The sequence below is a fragment of the Scyliorhinus canicula genome, chromosome 10, assembly GCF_902713615.1.
Source record: "Scyliorhinus canicula chromosome 10, sScyCan1.1, whole genome shotgun sequence".
Classification (NCBI taxonomy): Eukaryota; Metazoa; Chordata; class Chondrichthyes; order Carcharhiniformes; family Scyliorhinidae; genus Scyliorhinus; species Scyliorhinus canicula.
Genome location: NC_052155.1, coordinates 188,490,771 through 188,513,377, shown reverse-complemented (window position 1 = coordinate 188,513,377; position 22,607 = coordinate 188,490,771). Strand labels below are relative to the sequence as shown.

At 51.2% G+C, this 22,607-nt stretch overlaps 1 long non-coding RNA gene across 1 annotated transcript; it reads right to left on the bottom strand.

Annotated features, from left to right (window-relative positions):
• Positions 1-1,996: 1,996 nt before the first annotated feature.
• LOC119972859 lies at positions 1,997-17,093 on the bottom strand. Its single transcript, XR_005462164.1, has 2 exons — positions 17,057-17,093; positions 1,997-2,743 (listed from the first exon to the last, which is right to left on the bottom strand). It is a non-coding gene; the product is annotated as an uncharacterized LOC119972859 (long non-coding RNA).
• Between the last annotated feature and the right edge of the window lie 5,514 nt (positions 17,094-22,607).

The window sequence follows — 22,607 nt, the reverse complement described above, 5'->3', positions numbered from 1 at the left end:
CTCTATCATCCATCAGGGCAAGAGCAGCTGATACCCACCACCTGGAGCTTCCCCTCCAAGTTACTCATCATTCTGACTTGGAAATATATCGGCCGTTCCTTCACTGTCGCTGGGGCAAAATCCTGGAACTCCCTCCCTAACAGCACAGTGGGTGTTCCTACCACATGGACTGCAGCGGTTCATAAAGGTAACTCATCACCACCTTCTCAATGGCAATTAGGGATAGACATTAAGTATGCTAACCTAGCCAGCGCCGCCAACATCCCACAAACTAATTTAGGGGCTTTTCACAGTAACTTCTTTGAAGCCTACTTGTGACAATAGGTCATTATTATTATTAATTAATTAAAACAAAATCCTCTCAGAATCAGTGCTTGATGTTCGTGATTAGTGGGCGGCATGGTGACACAGTGGTTAACACTGTTGCTTCACAACTCCAGAGTTCCAGGTTCAATTCCAGCCTCGGGACACTGTGCGGACTCTGCACGTTCTCCCCGTGTCTGCGTGGGTTTCCTCCGGGTGCTCCGGTTTCCTCCCACAGTCCAAAGACGTGCAGGTTAGGTGGAGTGGCCATGCTAAATTGCCCTTAGTGACCAAAAAGGTTAGGTGGGGTTACTGGGTAACGGGGATAGGGTGGAGGTGTGGGCTTAAATGGGGTGCCCTTTCCAAGGGCCGGTGCAGACGCGATGGGCCGAATGGCCTCCTTGTGCACTTTAAATTCTATAATTCTATCTACATTTAAAATTGCCAGAAATCCCTGTAAATTCTATGCCCATCACTTCAGTTAGTGACATTCTACACAAGTTGTTTACACAATGGGGTTTGTCGGAGATGATCACTGCAGACAATGGACCACAGTTTGTTTCCAGTCCGTTCACAGAGTTTCCAGCAAGTTATGGAATTCATCACCACCTGACATTGCAATACAATCCGTAACTGAATGGTGGCATTGAACACCATGGCAGGGCGACAAAGGGCAGTCTGAAAACTGGCAGGCCAAAGGGGAAAACATTGAAACAATTCATTCACACCCTCCTTCACACAAGTCGATCCAGCCCACACTCTATCCTGAAGGGCACCAGTAAACCTGTGATAGGTTGTAACCTTTGCATCTTGGGTTGTCACGAATGAGAGACTAAAAGCAGAAGAAACCACAAAGTGACGAGGTAAAGGAAGAGCTACTTCAACAGACACTGCGGTAAAGACCACGATTGAAGTTGGGAACTGGGTTTACATAAAATGGCCAAGTCACAACCACAAATTTACATCGTCTCCATTTGGGCCAAAGTAGATCAACACTTCTCAGCGGGAGTGGGATGCAAGATGCTGGACAGCAGGCAGACCAGGAGAATTTGAAGACTGTAATTCAGTGAGCGACTGCGATGTTGACCATCCCCTTCATCAAGTTGATCTTGATGAAGATCCTCCTCACATCAGCACCTCAGCATAGTCATCAGAGACCGTCATATCTCAAAGACTACTGTATTTCTATATGTTCGTTTTCTCTTGAAAAATGACTCAATGTGCAAATGTTTGTTGTTTGGGGTGGTTTAGGTTAAAATAACGTCTGCAATTTTACAATGAGGAAATCATGCCGTGTTCAATTGTTTTGTTTGAATATGTGAGTCCGTTTACTATCGATGCTCACTGCTTGTGGTCTGGGTGTGGACTCCAAATAAAGTAAACAGAGAAAAAAATGGAAGCTAGAGCTGACGCATGGAGTAGACATTTTAAAGCACTGAATAAAACCAATTACACTCACACACAAACTAAACTAGTGTCATCTCTGCATTAGCCCTTGCGATATGAAATATACAACAGGTTTGGTTATTAAATATTCGTGAGGGTTTACATCAGGGTTCAAACTATCAAAGGAATCGCTACAGCATTTCTTGACATGCCCTAGTCTAATTCCAGAAAATGCAAACTTGGATTTGGAGGTAGGGGAGGGTGATAGTACTGCTAACGATCATGAAGCAGATTGTCGACACAATAGGATGTTTACATGTACAGTAAATACGTTTATTATGGGTAGACTCAGCACAGTGAACATGCCAGTCAAGCAACGAGGAGATACTCATTGCTTGAGGTTTATACAGTTTAAAGCATTTTATTTCAGCAACTGTCAATAAAAGTTGTGCTGAGGATTATACATTGTAGCTCCGCATGGAGTCACACATCTGGGACGGTCTTTCTGGAATGTATGATAAAAGAAAATAAAAACGCCTTCAATGAACAGTCCTCTTCCTGTGTTAGAATGTCTTCTTTCATATAAATAGACGGAACAAGTCCCATTCTCCACCTGTTCAAGCAGGGACTTCCTGGTGTTGCTGTTGTTTTATCGAAGTTACCATTTTAATGGCGGCTTGTCGGACCAATTGGTCTCCACCGACCTTTGTAAACATCATCGACGTGCCGAACTCATTCCATTCAGGTCAAATGGGGGGGAAACGACAAAACAAAATGTCTACATAAAACAAAGCTTGTGCACGCTCTGTCTCTCTCTCTCTCTCTCGTGCGCTCTCGTTACTTGCCGCTGATACAGTCAATAGTAGCAGCACTGCGAAGGTGTGTGGTGTGTACGAGGGTGGAGGGCTTGATGCACTTTGTAAATAAATGGGTCTGTCCGTTTACTGGTCAGTGTTCTCTGTAGCTTGAAAGACGACGTACTGTCTGTGATCTCTGGGTCTGGCCCTCTTCCTTTTCCTCTCACCCTTGCCTTTTGCTTTCTTCTGCTTTCGCTCTGCATGAAAGGATGAATGAAAAATAATTAGAAGGGTTAAACTTCCTTGCAGGCAAATGTGGATCTCCGACCATTTAGTCAAGGTCTTCCTTTCACCTTCCAAACCCGTGACCTCTACCATCTAGAAGGACAAGAGCAGCAGATACCTGGGAACCCCACCACCTGGAGGTTCCCCTCCAAGTCACTCACCATCCCGACTTGGAAATACATCGGCCGTTCCTTCACTGTCTCTGGGGCAACATCCTGGAACTCGCTCCCTAACAGCACTGTGGGTGTACCTACAGCACATGGACTGCAGCGGTTCAAGAAGGCAACTCACCACCACTTTCTCAGTGGGCAATTAGGGATGGGTAATAAATGCTGACCTTGCCTGTACTCAGATAAAATAATAAATCTTAGCCAAAATAGACTCAAGAGAACTTAGCTACAGAGAAATCAGATCTATTCTAAATACTACAGACTCACTGGATGTTGAAGGCTGACAATCAAAGCCAACTTTCACTTTGTTAGGATACAGAAGACCCCAACTTCTGTCAGGATAAAAACCTCAAACAACTTTATATTTGTAAAACTGGAGGAAAGTATACTTTACGCCAGGAGTGGCGACTCCGGCCAATTGGTATCTTTATGTTAAAACAAACTGAATTTAAACACAGAATTAACCACATTAACAGGACAGAAATAACTTTATAATTATTAGTTGAACAGTTTTAAACAAAAGGAAAAACTTTAACATACTATCTATACCCATTACTAATTCCAATGAAGCAACCCGATCCAGTTCAAATGCCACTTATGAATAAAGTTCAGAAAACAGGTTACTTGCTTAACTGTGCATACCTCTGGAGAGAGAGACCCTTTTCAGGAACAGCCTGAAAATCCTTCTGTCTTTTCAGACTCTTCTGTTCAACATAACAGCATTTGGCAAAACTGCAAACCACAGGCAGACCTGGCTCCTCCCATTAATTACATCATCTGTATTTCACAAAAGGTGTTCCTTCATCTGCCTAGCTAGGACTAGATCCAATCCCTCATAAATGATCTACTCTCCGGGGAATCTCCAGCAATCAAAACAATATCCCATTAGCTGCCTGTCTGTAAACAATTAAATGGTTTTTAAAAATCAATCGTTACCTCACCTTTCATGGCTCCTTAATTACAGATTTAGTAGACACATTGCCTGTATGTATTTTCAACTAGGATTTTAATAACATTATTGCCACGAATATGAAATCTGAAATATAATGTGTGGGATTCTCCGACCCCCCCCCCCCCCCCCCCCCTGCTCTGGGCCAGAGAATCGCCGAGGGCGGCAAGAACTCTCCGGCACCGGGGTTTTGACCAGGGTGGTAATTCTGCTGCTGGCAGCGGCCCCCCGGCTATTCTCCGGCCCACGATGTGCCAATCGGCCGCCCGTTGTAGGCCTCTCCCACCGGCGTAAATTAGACCTGGTACTTACTGGCGAGACCTGGCTCTGCGGGTGGCCTCCGGGGTCCTCGGGGGGGGGGGTGATCTGTCCCCGGGGGGTGCCCCCACGGTGGTCTGCCCCATGATCGGGGCTCACCGATCTGCGGGTGGGCCTGTGCCGTGGGGGCACACTTTCCCTCTGCACCGGCTGCTGTGGAGACAACCCCCACTGCGCATGCGCTAAGATGACGCCAGCACACGCTGGCGCTCCCGCGCTTGCGCCAACTCACGTTGGCCGGCGGAGGCCCTTCGGCAGCGGTTGGCGCGCTGCTATCCCCACTGCGTCGGCCTAATCCCTGAAGGTGCGGAGGATTTACTGAGAATCAAGCTGCGGCCTTTCAGTCTGAAGTGGCTGAGGAACACACATGGGGTGAAAAGTCGTCCAGTCCAATTGAAATAACTTTAAGCACAACCAATGAATGGACCAACTCTGATAACTTTAGCACCCATACTAAATTTCTGGTGTAACAACATCACAAGATGCTTCACTTCCTCTCGCCGTCTCTTTTTACGTTTATTTCCTCATTACATTCCCCTACAGCCACAGCAAGTTATAACCCACAGTTCCAGCCCTTACGGGTAAATCAGATGTGGCAGGTCAGGAGTTAAGTGTCGGCTAAAACAGCGTCACCAGCACTCGGCATGGCACTGGACTGATCGCTAGCTCCCGGGGTGGCCAATTTGAAGAACATCTTTGTTACAGTAAACCCTGACCCTCAGCTCCCAGCGGGCTGTCGCTTTAATTCTACACCTTGCTCTCACACTGACATCTCTGTCCTTGGCCTGCTGCAATGTTCTAATGGATCTCCATCGAAACATGAGGAGTAGGTCCTCATTTTTCCAATGAGGTGCTTTGCAGCCAACCAAATGGATAACTGAGTCAACTTAAGCGGTGTCCAGGTATTTAAATTAGTCTAATCAGCTATTTAAATATGCAAATCTGGATCTCACCCAGTGAGGGCAAGGTCCAGTCACACCAGGCAGACCGAGTCGAGTGACTCACTGCACCCGTCAGGGAATCCAGATTGGGGCTCTCGCACAATCACCCAGAGCTCGTGGCTCTGCACCCGGAGCTCCCGGATCTGCACCCGGAGCTCCCGGATCTGCACCCGGAGCTCCCGGATCAGGACCCGGAGCTCCCGGAGCTCCCGGATCTGCAGCCGGAGCTCCCGGATCTGCACCCGCAGCTCCCGGATCTGCACCCGGATCTCCCGGATCAGCACCCGGAGCTCCCGGAGCTCCCGGATCTGCAGCCGGAGCTCCCGGATCTACACCCGGAGCTCCCGGATCTGCACACGGAGCTCCCGGATCTGCACCCGGAGCTCCCGGATCTGCACCCGGAGCTCCCGGATCTGCACCCGGAGCTCCCGGATCTGCACCCGGAGCTCGCTGATCTGCACCCGGAGCTCCCGGATCTGCACCCGGAGCTCCCGGATCTGCACCCGTGGCTCCCGGATCTGCACCAGGAGCTCGAGGATCTGCACCCAGAGCTCCCGGATCTGCACCTGGAGCTCGAGGATCTGCACCCGGAGCTCCCAGATCTGCACCAGGAGCTCGAGGATCTGCACCCAGAGTTCGTGGCTCTGCACTTGGAGCTCGTGGATCTGCACCAGGAGCTCCCGGATCTGCACCCGGAGCTCACGGATCTGCACCCGGAGCTCCCGGATCTGCACCCGGAGCTCCCGCATCTGCTCCCGTGGCTCCCGGATCTGCACCAGGAGCTCCCGGATCTGCACCCGGAGCTCGAGGATCTGCACCCAGAGCTCCCGGATCTGCACTCGGAGCTCACGGACCTGCACTCGGAGCTCCCGGATCTGCACCCGGAGCTCCCGGATCTGCACCTGGAGTTCCTGGATCTGCTCCCGAACCTCCCGGACCTGCACCAGGAGCTCGTGGCTCTGCACCCGGAGCGCCCGGATCTGCTCCCGGAGCACCCCGAATCTGCACCCGGAGCTCCCGGATCTGCACCCGGAGCTCATGGATCTGCACCCGGAGCTCCCGGATCTGCACCGGGAGCTCCTGGATCTGCACCCGGAGCTCATGGATCTGCACCCGGAGCTCCCGGATCTGCACCCGGAGCTCATGGATCTGCACCCGGAGCTCATGGATCTGCACCCGGAGCTCATGGATCTGCACCCGGAGCTCCCGGATCTGCACCCGGAGCTCCTGGATCTGCACCCGGAGCTCATGGATCTGCACCCGGAGCTCCCAGATACGCACCTGGAGCTCCCGGATCTGCACCCGGAGCTCGAGGATCTGCACCCGGAGCTCGCGGATCTACACCCGGAGCTCGAGGATCTGCATCCAGAGCTCCCGGATCAACAGCCGGAGCTCCCGGATCAACAGCCGGAGCTCCCGGATCTTCACCCGGAGCTCCCGGATCTGCACATGGAGCTCCCGGATCTTCACCCGGAGCTCCCGGATCTGCACCCGGAGCTCGCGGATCTGCACCCGGAGCTCCCGGATCTGCACCTGGAGCTCGCGGATCTGCACCAGGCGCACTGCGGTCGCTGAATCACGCTTCATTGGCGGGATTCTCTGTTGTCTGCGCCGATATCGTATTCGGCGATCGGGCGGAGAATCGTCTCTGACGGCCAAATCTGGGCCGGCGTCGGTTTTACGCCGGTCAGCCATGCTCCGCCCACTCCAAAATGATGTCACCGTGTCACGCGCTGCTGCAATGGTGTTGGCGCATCATCGGCAGGCCCACAATGCTCAGCCCCTGATAGGCCGAGTTCCCGATGGCGCGGGACACGTGTGGTCTCAGCGGCCGGGTACCCGGCACGGCGGCTGCGGACTGGCGAGCTTCACCACGCTCGGCCAGGATCCATGCTGCTGGCCGGGTGGGGGGGTGGGGGGGGGCTTCCGCGAGGGCTGGGGCAACTGATGGGGGGGTGGCCATGGGGTGGCCTTGGGGGTCGCGGATGGCGGGTCAGGTCCCTGCACGGCTGGCACCATGTTGCACGACGCGACCGATGCAGGTGGTTACCGTGCGCATGCACAGCTGGGACCCGGCCATTGTCCGGCCGTCTTTGGCACGGGAACCGGGGGTTTCACCCGGCGTTGTTGCTCGCCCCTCACCGGTCCCAGAGGGTCAGCGACGATTTGTGCATCGCAAAACAGCTGCAAATTCTCCGTTCAAGCCAACACTTAGCCGCTGGAACGGCGCTCCAGCTCCAGTTTCCCCTCAGAAAGGCGAGTGAAATTTTCAATTGGGAACAATTTCCCAGGATGTTTTATTTTTTACAGAAAAGTCAGTTCAAAATCGGGCAGCTGAATTACTGACATCTGTTAAATCATCCGATACATGAATCAGCCAGAAAGCTTTTCAATCAGACTCAAACCACTGCTTGGACAGGAACACAGTAGCATCAAATGAACACCACCATCAGTGACACTTATTAATGTGTTGCATTTAACTTAATATCTGGGAATGAATGCAAGACAGACACAGTCCATTAAAATAACTTTTAAATAGACATCAGAGACTTCTAGTTTAAGGATGAAGATCCCACTGCACGGTCCCAGTTATTGGTTATCTTGATGCCGATTTAATGAGCAGTGAAGTGTGGTCCCCACCTTTTTGGACGATGAGGCCTCGGAGAATACTAACTGTAGCCGGAGAATATGTTTAATAATCAAGGTTAAACCCTGCTCCGTTTGCAGATGACACAAAGATCTGGAGAGGGATTCTCCGAGCCCCCGTTGGGCCGGACAATTGCCGGGGACCTGCCCCGCTGCCTTGATGCCGGCTGCCGGATTCTTCGGCGCGGCTTTTCGGTGAGGGCTGGAATCGCGTCATGCCGGTCAGGGGCCGTTGGCAGTGCCCCCCCCCCCCCCCCCCCCCCCGCCGGCGATTCTCCGCTCCGCGCTGGGCCGAGTGGCCGGCCGTTTTCGGCCAGTGCTGCCGGCGTAATTCAAACAAGGTCCTTACCGGCGGGACCTGGCTCTTCGGGCGGCCTGCGGAGTCCTTGGGGGGGGGGGGGGGGGATGCGGGGGGCATCTGGCCCCAGGGTGGGGGGCCCCCGGTGGCCTGGCCCGCGATCGGGGCCCGCCGATCTGCGGGCGGGTCTGTGCCGTGGGGGCACTCTTTCCCTCTGTGACCGCTGTAACGGTCCGCCATGGCCGGCACGGAGAAGAACCCCCCTGCGCATGCACTGGGATGATGCCAGCGCACGCTGGCGCTCCCGCACATACGCCAACTCGCACAAGCCTTTGGCACCGGCCTAGCCCCTGAAGGTTCACGCCACTCCTCGGTGCCGGTACGGCCCACCCCACCGGATAGCGGAGAATCCCGGCCCTGGGGTGGGAGTCTCCAATCCACCGCTGGGTTGGAGAATTGCCCGGGGGGGGAGCACAAAGGAACTTGGGAGTCCTTGTTCAAGAATCTCTTAAGGTCTACATGCAGGTTCAATCGGCAGTTAGGAAGGCAAATGCAATGTCAGCATTCATGTCAAGAGGGCTAGAATACAAGACCAGGGATGTACTTCTGAGGCTGTATAAGGCTCTGGTCAGACCCCATTTGGAGTATTGTGAGCTGTTTTGGGCCCCGTATCTAAGGAAGGATGTGCTGGGCCTTGGAACGGGTCCAGAGGAGATTCACAAGAATAATCCCTGGAATGAAGAGCTTGTCGTATGAGGAATAGTTGAGGACTCTGGGTCTGTACCCTTGGAGTTTAGAAGAATGAGGGGAGATCTTTTTGAAACTTACAGGACACTGCGTGGCCTGGATAGAGTGGACGTGGAGATGATGTTTCCACTTGTAGGATAAACTAGAAGCAGAGGACACCATCTCAGACTAAAGGGACGATCATTTAAAACAGAGATGTGGAGGAATTTCTTCAGCCAGAGTGTGGTGAATCTGTGGAACTCTTTGCCGCAGAAGGCTGTGGAGGCCAAATCGCTAAGTGTCTTTAAGATAGAAATAGATAGGTTCTTGATTAATAGGGGGATCAGGGGTTATGGGGAGGAGGCAGGAGAATGGTGATGAGAAAATTATCAGCCATGATTGAATGGCAGAGCAGACTCAATGGGCCGAGTGGCCTAATTCTGCTCCTATGTCTTATGGCTTTAGTTCACATTTCCAGCATCTGCAGGATTTTGCTGTTGTGTTGGAAGGCACAGCACCAAATGATTAAGGATCAATAGACTATTGCGTCAATCCCTACGCTGACTTGTGAAAAGTCAGAGTTAAAAAAGACAAGCTACATGGGAATAATTCATCCCACAAAGAGTGAGTGTTTTATGAGGCCATTAATGGTTAAAAAAAAATCACCCCTCGTATCCTCTATTCGAAAAGTGAAGTTTGATTATGTATTTCTGTTCATTGTTCTATGTGCTGATAGTCGCGCCTGGCTGCGAATACAGAGAAAGTGAAATAAAGGGAAGCAACAAACTGGAAGCATGTGCGCAAACTTTAAATAAACTCCTGCACACATAGAAGATTACACATCACCAAAGCATAAAGTACAATTAACATTTACCATAGAGTGACCCATTAACATGTCTGAAAGGATAGATGCAGGGGCTTAGCAAGAGACACTAGCTTAATGCAAGCTGTTGTAGTAATGTTGGAGCAGGGCTGCCAATTTGCACACAGCAAATTCCAACGGTAATGGCCAGGTTTTGTGATGTTGATTGAAAGGTAGATATTGGCCAGGGCCCCAGGGAGGTCTCCTGCTTGTCCTAGAAATAGTGTCATGGGATTTATACATACGAGAGCACAGATGGGTCCTGAGTTTAATCTCACATCCAAGGGACGGCACCTTTGACTCCCTCAGTATGAGTGGAGGACAGCTAGATGCTGGGAAGTGACAAATTGGATAAATTGCAAACTTCATGGCAGTGATTAGGGCCGTGGGGACCATATCGCTCAGGCCAAGGCTCTATCACGCTGGTCAGATTGCCAGCAAGATTCAATTCAGTAAGTGCGAGAAACAAGGACATGTGGCATTATGCACAGCAAGCTCCCACTGCCAGCAATATGGTCAATGAGCAGATAGGCTGTTTTAGAAGTTGGCCAAGGAAGGAATGGTGGCAGCGACACTTTCCTGCTCTTTTAATTCTGCCATGGAATCTTTTATATCCACTTGAGAGAAGCCACGGCCTCCATTCCACTCTCTTGAATGACAGCAGGCCCTGAAGTGTAGTCACTGGAGGGGGACGTACACCCAATGGCAAAAGAAGAATATGCTACTCACGGTGACGGCTGCCATCTAGATGCCAACTGGAAGTGTGGATACATTGATCACCAAGTCTTCATTCCCATGAGGGTCAAATTGACAAATGAGGATCTTGTACAGCACGGTAGCACACGTGGATAGCACTGTGGCTTCACAGCGCCAGGGTCCCAGGTTCAATTCTCCGCTGGGTCATTATCTGTGCGGAGTCTGCACATCCTCCCCGTGTCTGCGTGGGTTTCCTCCGGGTGCTCTGGTTTCCTCCCACAGTCCAAAGACATGCGGGTTAGGTGGATTGGCCATGATAAATTGCCCTTAATGTACAAAAAGGGTAGGAGGGGTTATGGGGGTAGGGTGGAAGTGAGGGCTTAAGTGGGTCGGTGCAGACTGGATGGGCCGAGTGGCCTCTTTCTGCACTGTATGTTCTATATTCTATGTCCACTCTTCTCTCGGTAAAAAAGTGAGCAACTGACACAAATGTGAAAAAGGCAATGTTTCCAACTGGGGGGTGATGACCAAAACTCGGATCTTTTGTGAAACATCAGCGCATTTCTAACCTGCCGCACGGACTGAAAACAGTGAGTGGTGTGGGGAGCCATGTAATCCGGGGCAGCTTGAGTGAGCACGCTTCCATGGCAGTTAAATGAATGGAGGATTTGTCAAGCACATGGGTTCAGGGTGAAGACTGACAACACCAGGTCATTCACAGGATGCTCCCCAATCTCAGAAAGAGAACAAATCTGTTGGTGATTCTTCGTGAGAAAGATTCACCCCTAGGATGAGGCTACCATTGGAACCAGCACCTACTCCCCACCACCTAGTCACCCCGAGAAGGCAATGATGATCTGCCCAATACAGTGGAGGAGTTTGATAGACCACAGTTAGAACATAGAACAGTACAGCACAGAACAGGCCCTTCGGCCCTCGATGTTGTGCCGAGCAATGATCACCCTACTTAAACCCACGTAACCCGTATACCCGTAACCCAACAATCCCCCCATTAACCTTACACTACGGGCAATTTATCATGGCCAATCCACCTAACCTGCACATCTTTGGACTGTGGGAGGAAACCGGAGCACCCGGGGGAAACCCACGCACACACGGGGAGGACGTGCAGACTCCGCACAGACAGTGACCCAGCCGGGAATCGAACCTGGGACCCTGGAGCTGTGAAGCATTGATGCTAACCACCATGCTACCGTGAGGCCCCATGTTAACCATGTTAATGGGACTGGAGCCAGACTGGGTAAGAATGGCAGTGTTTTCATACCCTTGCCCCCCACACCACACCGATCAACTCCCCTCCCCCCCCCCCCCCCCACCCCTCAGCCCCCTGTCACCAAAAGGGACATTAGTGAACCAGCTGTATTTAATTAACACCAAAAACACAAGCCGACAAACCATTAATCAACCCACTCTGCAGACTGTAGCAGTCTCCAAGCAGTCAGATTTACAGGAATTTTATGTAACAATGCGACGGAAGCATACATCTTGCGGAATTCAGACAGTGAAATTTCATCTGCTCGCCACCTTCCAGAGGTACGGATCCCAGACAGAGAATTGGGCAACTCCAGGAATGTGTGAAAAGGAAACGATACGAGATTGCCCAGAATGGAAGCTAATTGCAGTGAACCAGACATTGGCTTTTTAAATATCAAACCAAGCTATTCTGCACAAAACTGAAATTCGCCTCCTTCCCTGATGATCAGATGAATCTTTTGACAGATGTCAAGGACCTAGGTTGGGTCGTCAGGCATCAGGGCTAATCTCGATTATCCACTTCTGATATTTCATGTTGAGTCTGAGCTGAGTGGTGCAAGTTTCCTGTGTCTGAGCACTCGAACATGATGCATCAATGCACAGAAACAGACCATTCTGCCTCACCTCACTCTGCCAGTATTTAAGCTCCCCATGGACTTCCCCCTTCCCTAACCCCCACGTTCTCTGATGTGTGCATCAACACCAACCTTCCCCTTGTACACACCAATGCTCTGTGCTTCAATCAATCCCTGTGGCAACAAGTTCCACATCCTCACCACAATGTGGTGAAAGGAATCTCGCCCAAACTCAACATTTAATCAGTTAGTGGCAACGCTCCACACAACTGTAACCTATTTTAATCTGGGCGCATGGAACATAATTCCAGCTCATAAGAGTTTGTTTCACAGCATCGGGTTATTAAAATGACAAATGGAAATTTGATAAACAAAATAAAAGTAAATCTATTTAAGAAGTTTATAGTCTGTTCTGTTCTATATTTATACGTTGTTTTAAATTGTTTAACTGGTTAAAACAAACTATCCTCACTTTTCCAAGTTGTTCCAATACTCCAAACAACCGTCTCACCGCTTTGCTTCAAATTATCGTGCAAAAAAAAAAGGTTATAAAGTCAATGTTATAAACTAATCAGACCATCCTCACCCAGGCCTCACCAGGGCCAAGTACAGCGCTTCAGGAGACAGAATAAGAACAGGGCATGCAAGGGAAATCCAGCAATCCAGTTGATCTGGGGAATCTCAGTGCGCTGCCAGAGGGAACTGAGAATCCAAACAATCAGAGAATTCCGGCCAAGATTCCAGCTTAAAAAAGGGCCCAACAAAGTAATTCACTGCAACTTTAAAACCATCCCAAATGCCAAGGTGCCAAAGCTTGAAATTGGAGCGAAATGGTGCCATTGAGACTGTCACGCCATTCAATCAAATTGTGGCTGGTTTGTATCTTAACTCCATTAACCTGCCTTTGCTCCAGATCCCTCAATTTCCTAAACCCACAAAAAAACACAGGATTTTCTAAGTGCATTAGCGGGCATAAGAAAAAGTATTCCTCTTGCCGCCCGCAATGGCAAATTTCCACAGCACCAAGTGCTTCGAACTGTATTCGTTATTCATTTACAGGAAACACGTGGTTTCACAGGTAGGCTGCATCTGATTGGCTACTCAACTCTGGGCGCCATGGCGTTTGCCTTCTCTTCAGCCGAGGGAGGCTCCAGTGTGAAGACACCTTTCCAAAGGTCCACTCCCAGTCAAGGAATCATCTGACTGCACCTTAGTGCCTTTTTAGACATGTCCCTGGTGCCCAATGGGGGGGTGTGTATGAACGCTCATCGGCAGCAGCATCCCCCTCACACCCTGCTCCCCCTCCTGCACTCCGAGATTGTGCTGTTTGGACTAGACAGGAGGGTAAGAAGGTTTAGCTTCTGTAGGAGACTGATTTAGAGGGTCTGGAGGCTTCTCCTCTGAGTGGATGGCCAGATTCCCAAGGGGCTTCTCAAGCCTGTCCTGTTGTAGTTCCACAACACTCTGGTGAACTTGACGGCTACGATTGAGGAGTTAAAATGAGAATACCCACAGATGCACTTTGAGGCACCAGTGTTGTGTGAGTGGACATTATTGCTTCACTTTCCTGACCCCCTGTCAATTGGACAACTGCTAACCCGTCGCAGCTGTGCCTTGGTCCTCAATTTAGAACTATCATTTCAGTTGGGCAGCATTGCAGTCACCTCAGCCCTCCCCCCCTCAAGTCGTGTGTCTCTGTCTGCAGTCTTCTCTGCTCAAAACACCCAACGGAGGCCTTGCTCTGCACCCCCTTCCCTTCCCTCAGTACTGTCCGGCCCCTTCCTCCTTGTGGGGCCCTTACCCTGCAGCCCAGTAAAAGCAAAGACCACCTCAGCCTTTGTGTGGTGGCGGTAGAGACTTTGCCCATAAGACCCCCCCCGGAAACTGATGCACCGCGGTCTGTGAAGCCTGGATCTGATGCCCATGGGTGCTGCTTGATGCAGGTGTGCAAACTAACCTTGGGGGCACAGACACAGTGCTGCGATCCTGCAGGTTAAATGCCTGCTGTGAAAGATGGAGTGGGATTCTCGGGGCGCGCTCAGGCCCAGGCAAGTCATGTGACTCTCTGCCAATTGGCTGAGGCGGGTCATGTGCCTCCCCGCCGATTGGCTGAGAGGTAGGTAGCTCCGCCTACGAGGCGGGGTATAAGAACCCGTACCGGCTGGCAATCGTGCCTTTCTCTGTACGCCTACTGCCGGGCACATATCTAGTGTATTAAAGCCTGTCGTTTGGAACTAGCTCTCGCCTCGTGTCCAATTGATGGTGCATCACGCCCACCATGACGCCCTTCCCCAGCCGGGTGCAGATAAACCCAGCCTCGAGTCTCCATCCTGAAAATCTGCAGCTTGATCAATCTGACGGAAATCAGGGATCTGCCTTCGCACCGAGGCTCACACCCAGAGAACAAATAAAGAACATTTTCCAAGGACTGGATATTAAAGTGGATTCTCAGTCTTGGATTCGATTTAAGGTTTGACAGGCCATTAACCTCAGGATGTTTAAGAATTCTTGCTTGAAATTACGGTAGTATTAAAATTTCCAATTTAAAAAATTGAAGCTGAGTCCATTCCTCATTAGACCGGTTGCCGAGACCAGTTATTATATCAAAATAAACATTTTACAATCACTTTTAGCAATAGGGTTTAAATCCAAATAGCAACAGTTTGTAGCAAACTAGAGACTTCAAGCTTCAGGCAGCTTCCGTACAAGGGGAAGTCTCACTTATTCAATATAAATAACATTCAAAATGAAATCCAACTGAAACATAACACTTTATAAAATAACATTTTAAAATTCAGTATATTTTTCAAAATATATACAATTCCATTAGGAAAGGAATTCTATTGAGGCAGCCAAGTCTATTTCACTCAGAGTTATTTTTCCTTCAAGGACCATTTCCACTTTGACACATTATTATTTTACTTTGTTCAAACTATTGGATAATTAAATTTTTCTCGAAAAAGATCACAAAAAATTGACAAACATCAGGAGTGGGCAAGATCCAAAACTGTCAAAATGTGGAATTGAGACCTTAAACATGGCCACAAATTGCCGCCATGTTGATAAACTAGCTCCGGGCAACAAAAAAAAAGGTAGCATTTTAAGAGTTAATCGCTCATCGGCTAAGAGACAACTCACCAAAACTCAAAACAAAATGATGACTGCAGCTGAGGGGGACGTGGGCAAGAGTCGAGAAAGAGAATTGCTCGCTCCTCCCACGATTCAGACACGCATGCACATCAATCGTCCAAAGAAGCAGACTCAAGTGTAGTCGTGGCCTTATAAAGAATTAGAACTGCGATCCAGTAACCCACCAGCAACCCCCCCACCCCCACCGCCCCGCCCCCCCCACCGCCCCGCCCCCCCCCCCCCCCCCCCCTCCCGCATGTTCCTCTTGTGGCACGCACTACAAGGAGGATGTGTGCCAAATGGATGTTTTAAGGGTAATACTATCCCTGGCTTTAGTTTCAAATTATTGCTCACATAGTCCAACAAGAAAGAAAATAGCTTCATCCTTTCGGTCTGCTAATAGACCCCTAGAGTTGCAGAAATGTCTGCACTTTCTAGTGTTACAATACCTCAACATCAATGTGCTTCATAGAATATTTCATTAGTGTTTGGCGTGGAGTTATTAATACCCTCAGTGAGCCTGGGCAGTCATGTCACGCGATTTTTATTTTTTGCAAATCCGACCCATATTCGGCAGCCGTTTTTTTTTTTGGAAGGGCGTGCATTACAGAGAAAGACAGACAGTCGGCATTAATGTTATGGGTCAGGAGTCGATATCACACTGGGATTCATAAAAATAAAAGCAGTGTAGGGATCTGTCAGGAGGAAACAGCGTCAGGAAACAAGAATAGGCGAATGGATAGAGAGAGAAAAAGAAAAAGCAATTCAGTTCTGGGAGTTTGAGGTGATTGAGAAAGGGAGAAGGAGGGAATGTGCCCAATAGTCGAGCGAAAAGTACGCAAGACGCCAGCAGGCACAGCAGGGGAGAGCACATGGATTTGCCTTGCGCATTGGAAAAATCATTTGCAGCAGTATCGCACGCAATCCATAGCTACGAGACTCAGGAGTAAAATAGAACGGGTTCTGGTAACCTGGAGATTCTGACTCCCCCACCCCACCCCCCCGCAACCATCGACAGGTCACAAGTCAGGAGTGTGATGGAACATTCTACACTTGTCTGGGTCAGCGTGGCCCTGATAACATTAGTGGAGCTTTAAACAAGCCAGGACAAAGCAGCCCGCTTAATTTGAACCAACAACCCCATTCGCCACCTTCAATATTCACACCCTCCACCACTGATGCACACACACGTATGCCATCTACAAGAAGCACTGGAGCAACCTGTCAAGGTTCCTTGATCAGTACCTTCCAAACCTGCGACCTCCACCACTTAGAAAGACTCAACGACAGCAGCAGATGCTTGAGAATGCCCACAGCTGGGAAGTTCCCGTCCGAGGCACACACCTTCCGGAATTATACCGCAATCCATCACTGTCGCTCGGTTAAAATCCTGGAACACCCTCACAGCACTGTGGATGTACCTGCAACACATGTGTGGTTTCAAGGCAGCCCACCACCACCTTCTCAAGAGCAATTAGGGATGGGCAATAAATGCTGGCCTAGCCAGTGATGCCCACTGAAGAGAATGAGAAGAGGAAAATAAACTTCCCACTCTCCATACATGGAAAGGGTCCTCAATACCATCTTGAGATCACACCCAAGACAATCATATCCATTGCAATATGTTCTAAAATCAATCGTACCGTATGATCGCACAACACTTCAATTTATTACCTACAAGTAGTGGACATTTCACTTACAGCACTCCCCTCAATCCTGTCTGGCAGGGAGGAGTTGACATCCATATGATGGTGACATCACCATGATGGTGACATCACAATACTGGTGACATCACCCATGATGGTGAGCAGTGTAGGAATCCCCTGATCTCCCAGACTAATGGAAATGGCCATTCCTGCAGGGCCTCTTGTCTTTTGTCTTAGCCACAGCCAGAGATCGCACACTCCGTCGAGGCTGGGCTGAACCCATCGCAGACAAGCGGGATGAAGAGGCACCGACAGCCGCTACAAACAGGACATAACTTGACCCAAGCACCGAGGGAAGCAGACACCAACAATTTCAATAAAGCTGCACCCCAGATACTCCGTTTGCCACAGCTCTGTGAGGCAGAAGCATTTGCACCATTGTGTTTTCTGGAACAGTTTCTCAATATCAGGTCGTGGAGTTGAATAGTGGTGCTCCCACCTCGGAATCCTAGGTTGTGGCTTCAAGTCTGACTACAGACACTCTGGCTTACACTCCCATTGCAGCACTGAGGGAAAGCTGCATGGTCAGAGATGCTAAACCGAGGCCTTGTCTGTCCTCTCTTGTGGGAGTAAACAATCCCATGGTCCCATTTTGAAGAAGAACAGGGGAGCCTCCCTTGGGCACAATAACTCTTTTTTTTAAAATTTAGATTACCCAATTATTTTTTCCAATTAAGGGGCAATTTAGCGTGGCCAATCCACCTACTCTGCACATTTTTGGGTTGTGGGGGCGAAACCCACGCAGACACGAGGAGAATGTGCAAACTCCACATAGACAGTGACCCAGAGCCGGGATCGAACCTGGGACCTCAGCGCCGTGAGGCGGTTGTGCTAACCACTAGGCCACCGTGCTGTCCCTGGGCACAATAACTCTTAACCAACATCAGTAAAACTGATTATCTGACCAATTTATCATGTTGCCCTACATTTACAGGGTTCCAATATGTACAAATAGGCTGCTACATTTCCATATTGTAACACTTCAAACATGGTTCCTTGGTGGTAAAGAATTTTATAAAATCCTGAGGTTGTGATTGCAATGTTAGAAATGTTAGTCTATCTTGTGACAGCCTGCCGGAGTCAATGCTCGACCAGTGTGAAAATAGGTGTCTGTGCTGTACTAAAACATTACGGAGAGTATATATGCACAGCTATGCCTCACACAGACTGCAGTTTTTCTGAATCGGGGGGCACTGCGAGGGAAAGTGAATTTTTGTGCATTAAGATCAGTAACAGCTTGAATTTATGGAGAACTCTAACATGGTAAACACCCCAAAGTGGCCCACCTCAGCACCATGAAGCAAATCTGACACTGGGCCACGTGAGGAGACAGGTCAGCTGAGGTGGATTTTAAGGCCATTAAGAAAAAGAGAGGGTGAGGGAGGGAATCCTAGGGCGTTGACATACATAGATACATAGAAGGTAGGAGCAGGAGGAGGCCTTTTGGCCCTTCGAGCCTGCTCCGCCATTCATCACGATCATGGCTGATCATCCAACTCAATAGCCTAATCCTGCTTTCTCCCCATAGCCTTTGATCCCATTCTCCCCAAGTGCAATATCCAGCCGCCTCTTGAATATATTCAAAGTTTTAGCATCAACTACTTCCTGTGGTAATGAATTCCACAGGCTCACCACTCTTTGGGTGAAGAAGTGTCGCCTTATCTCTGTCTGAAGCTATTGGTGGAATGATTACAAAGAAGCCAGAATGGGAGTTGCAGCGAGATTGCAGAGGGTAGTGAGGGTGGAAGAGATTCAAAAACAGTGGAACAGTGGTTAGCACTGCTGCCTCACAATTCCGGCCTCGGGTCACTGTCTGTGCGGAGTCTGCACGTTCTCCCCGTGTCTGCGTGGGTTTCCTCCGGGTGCTCCGGTTTCCACCCACAGTCCAAAGATGTGCAGGTTAGGTGTGAATTGGATGTGCTAAATTGCCCCTTAGCGTCCAGGGATGTGCAGGTTAGGTAACAGGGCTAGGGAGGAGGGGACCGGGCTTGGATAGGGTAATGTTTCGGAGAGTCGGTGCAGACTCAATGGGCCGAATAACCGCCTTCTGCACTGCAGGGGTTCTAAGATTCTTCTATGAACACAATGTTAGAACTGGACTGCAAGAATTGAAATAAAACGTTAAATAGTAACTGAATTGTCCAAATTTTGTTAGCTGTTTACCAGAAACTGTAAACTCCATGGCTGGTATCGTTAGCTGGAAAATCCTCAGCAGGAGAAAGCAAATGTGATAGAGACAGCAATACGTTCACGGAATACCAAAGGAGACGGCTGTGCTGGAGATGATGAAATAGACTTCACGTGACATTCTGGAGTTATACACTGCCTGTGTTCGGCTTGTTACATTTTGATTTTCCATATGTATGGACAGGAAATCAGCACAGCCATAACCAAACTAAATCACATCCTTCAGGAGCCAGACAAAGCCTCATGCTTTCCATATAACACCTGAAAATCAGAATTTTCTTTCATGACTTGATTTGCTCCAGACACACTGAGGTTAGGAGTGCGGAACAATTAAATAAATTCAATGTGCATCTCTATCACCAATGGATCAAAGCCCAGTCAACTGGACAAGACAATGTATCAATCCCAGCCTTTCAATTGATATTAAAATTCCTGAAAATCTGAAAAGCCTTTGGCCATGGTCAGTTAGGGGAATTTCACACAATTGTTGGCCATTCTTTGCCCTAGTCTCCACCATTTCAAACAATCAAGCAACTAAGATCGACAACTTACTGCCTGACAGATGCTCACCACACCCAAGGCGCCCACCAAGACAGACTTCAGTTACGGGCTTTTCTTCACTGATCCCACCTGCAATCAGTCAGGCTACTGACCCCCCTGACCCCCACTGTCCTTTAGTGACCACCCTGACCCCCACTGTCCTTTCGTAAACCCCCCCCCGAGCCCCACTGTCCTTTAGTGACCACCCTGACCCCCACTGTCCTTTAGTGACCACCCTGACCCCCACTGTCCTTTAGTGACCACCCTGACCCCCACTGTCCTTTAGTGACCACCCTGACCCCCACTGTCCTTTCGTACCCACCCCCCGAGCCCCACTGTCCTTTCGTAACCCACCCCCCCCGACCCCCACTGTCCTTTGTAACCCCCCCCGAGCCCCACTGTCCTTTTGTAACCCCCCCCCCGACCCCCACTGTCCTTTAGTGACCCCCCTGACCCCCACTGTCCTTTCGTAACCCCCCCGACCCCCACTGTCCTTTTGTAACCCCCCCCGAGCCCCACTGTCCTTTTGTAACCCCCCCCGACCCCCACTGTCCTTCGTAACCCCCCTGACCCCCACTGTCCTTTTGTAACCCCCCCCGAGCCCCACTGTCCTTTTGTAACCCCCCCCCGAGCCCCACTGTCCTTTCGTATCCCTCCCCCTGAGCCCCACTGTCCTTTAGTGACCACCCTGACCCCCACTGTTCTTTCGTAAACCCCCCCCCCCCCGAGCCCCACTGTCCTTTCGTATCCCCCCCCCCGAGCCCCACTGTCCTTTCGTATCCCCCCCCCCCGAGCCCCACTGTCCTTTCGTAAACCCCCCCCGAGCCCCACTGTCCTTTCGTATCCCCCCCCCCCCGAGCCCCACTGTCCTTTCGTAAACCCCCCCCCCGAGCCCCACTGTCCTTTCGTAACCCCCCGAGCCCCACTGTCCTTTCGTAACCCCCCCCCCGAGCCCCACTGTCCTTTCGTAACCCCCCCGACCCCCACTGTCCTTTTGTAACCCCCCCCCCGACCCCCACTGTCCTTTTGTAACCCTCCCCCCGAGCCCCACTGTCCTTTTGTAACCCCCCTGACCCCCACTGTCCTTTTGTAACCCCCCTGACCCCCACTGTCCTTTAGTGACCATCCCGACCCCCACTGTCCTTTCATAACCCCCCCGCCGACCCCCACTGTCCTTTTGTAACCCCCCCGAGCCTCACTGTCCTTTCGTAACCCCCCTGACCCCCACTGTCCTTTTGTAACCCCCCCCTGATCCCCACTGTCCTTTCGTAACCCCCCCCCGACCCCCACTGTCCTTTTGTAACCCCCCTGAGCCCCACTGTCCTTTTGTAACCCCCCCTGAGCCCCACTGTCCTTTCGTATCCCCCCCCCGACCCCCACTGTCCTTTTGTAACCCCCCCGACTCCCACTGTCCTTTTGTAACCCCCCCCCGACCCCCACTGTCCTTTAGTGACCACCCTGGCCCCCACTGTCCTTTAGTGACCACCCTGACCCCCACTGTCCTTTCGTAACCCCCCCCCGACCCCCACTGTCCTTTAGTGACCACCCTGACCCCCACTGTCCTTTCGTAAACCCCCCCGACCCCCAATGTCCTTTTGTAACCCCCCCTAACCCCCACTGTCCTTTAGTGACCGCCCCCGAGCCCCACTGTCCTTTCATAAACCCCCCCCGACCCCCACTGTCCTTTAGTGACCACCCTGACCCCCACTGTCCTTTAGTGACCACCCTGACCCCCACTGTCCTTTCGTAACCCCCCCCCGAGCCCCACTGTCCTTTCGTAACCCCCCCCCCCCGAGCCCCACTGTCCTTTCGTAACCCCCCCCCGACCCCCACTGTCCTTTAGTGACCACCCTGACCCCCACTGTCCTTTAGTGACCACCCTGACCCCCACTGTCCTTTCGTAACCCCCCCCGAGCCCCACTGTCCTTTCGTAAACCCCCCCGACCCCCAATGTCCTTTTGTAACCCCCCCTAACCCCCACTGTCCTTTAGTGACCGCCCCCGAGCCCCACTGTCCTTTCATAAACCCCCCCCCGACCCCCACTGTCCTTTCGTAACCCCCCGACCCCCACTGTCCTTTCGTAACCCCCCCGACCCCCACTGTCCTTTCGTAACCCCCCCCCGACCCCCACTGTCCTTTAGTGACCACCCTGACCCCCACTGTCCTTTCGTAACCCCCCCGACCCCCACTGTCCTTTCGTAAACCCCCCCCCCTGAGCCCCACTGTCCTTTCGTAAACCCCCCCCGACCCCCACTGTCCTTTCGTAACCCCCCCCGACCCCCACTGTCCTTTAGTAACCCCCCCCGACCCCCACTGTCCTTTCGTAACCCCCCCGACCCCCACTGTCCTTTCGTAAACCCCCCCCCCTGAGCCCCACTGTCCTTTCGTAACCCCCCTCGATCCCCACTGTCCTTTCGTAAATCCCCCCCCGACCCCCACTGTCCTTTAGTGACCCCCCCGAGCCCCACTGTCCTTTAGTGACCCCCCCTAACCCCCACTGTCCTTTCGTACCCCCCCGACCCCCACTGTCCTTTCGTAACCCCCCCGACCCCCCTGTCCTTTCGTAACCCCCCCGACCCCCCACTGTCCTTTCGTAACCCCCCCGACCCCCACTGTCCTTTCGTAACCCCCCCCCGACCCCCACTGTCCTTTCGTAACCCCCCCGACCCCCACTGTCCTTTCGTAACCCCCCCCCGACCCCCACTGTCCTTTAGTGACCATCCTGACCCCCACTGTCCTTTCGTAACCCCCCCCGACCCCCACTGTCCTTTCGTAACCCCCCCCGACCCCCACTGTCCTTTAGTGACCACCCTGACCC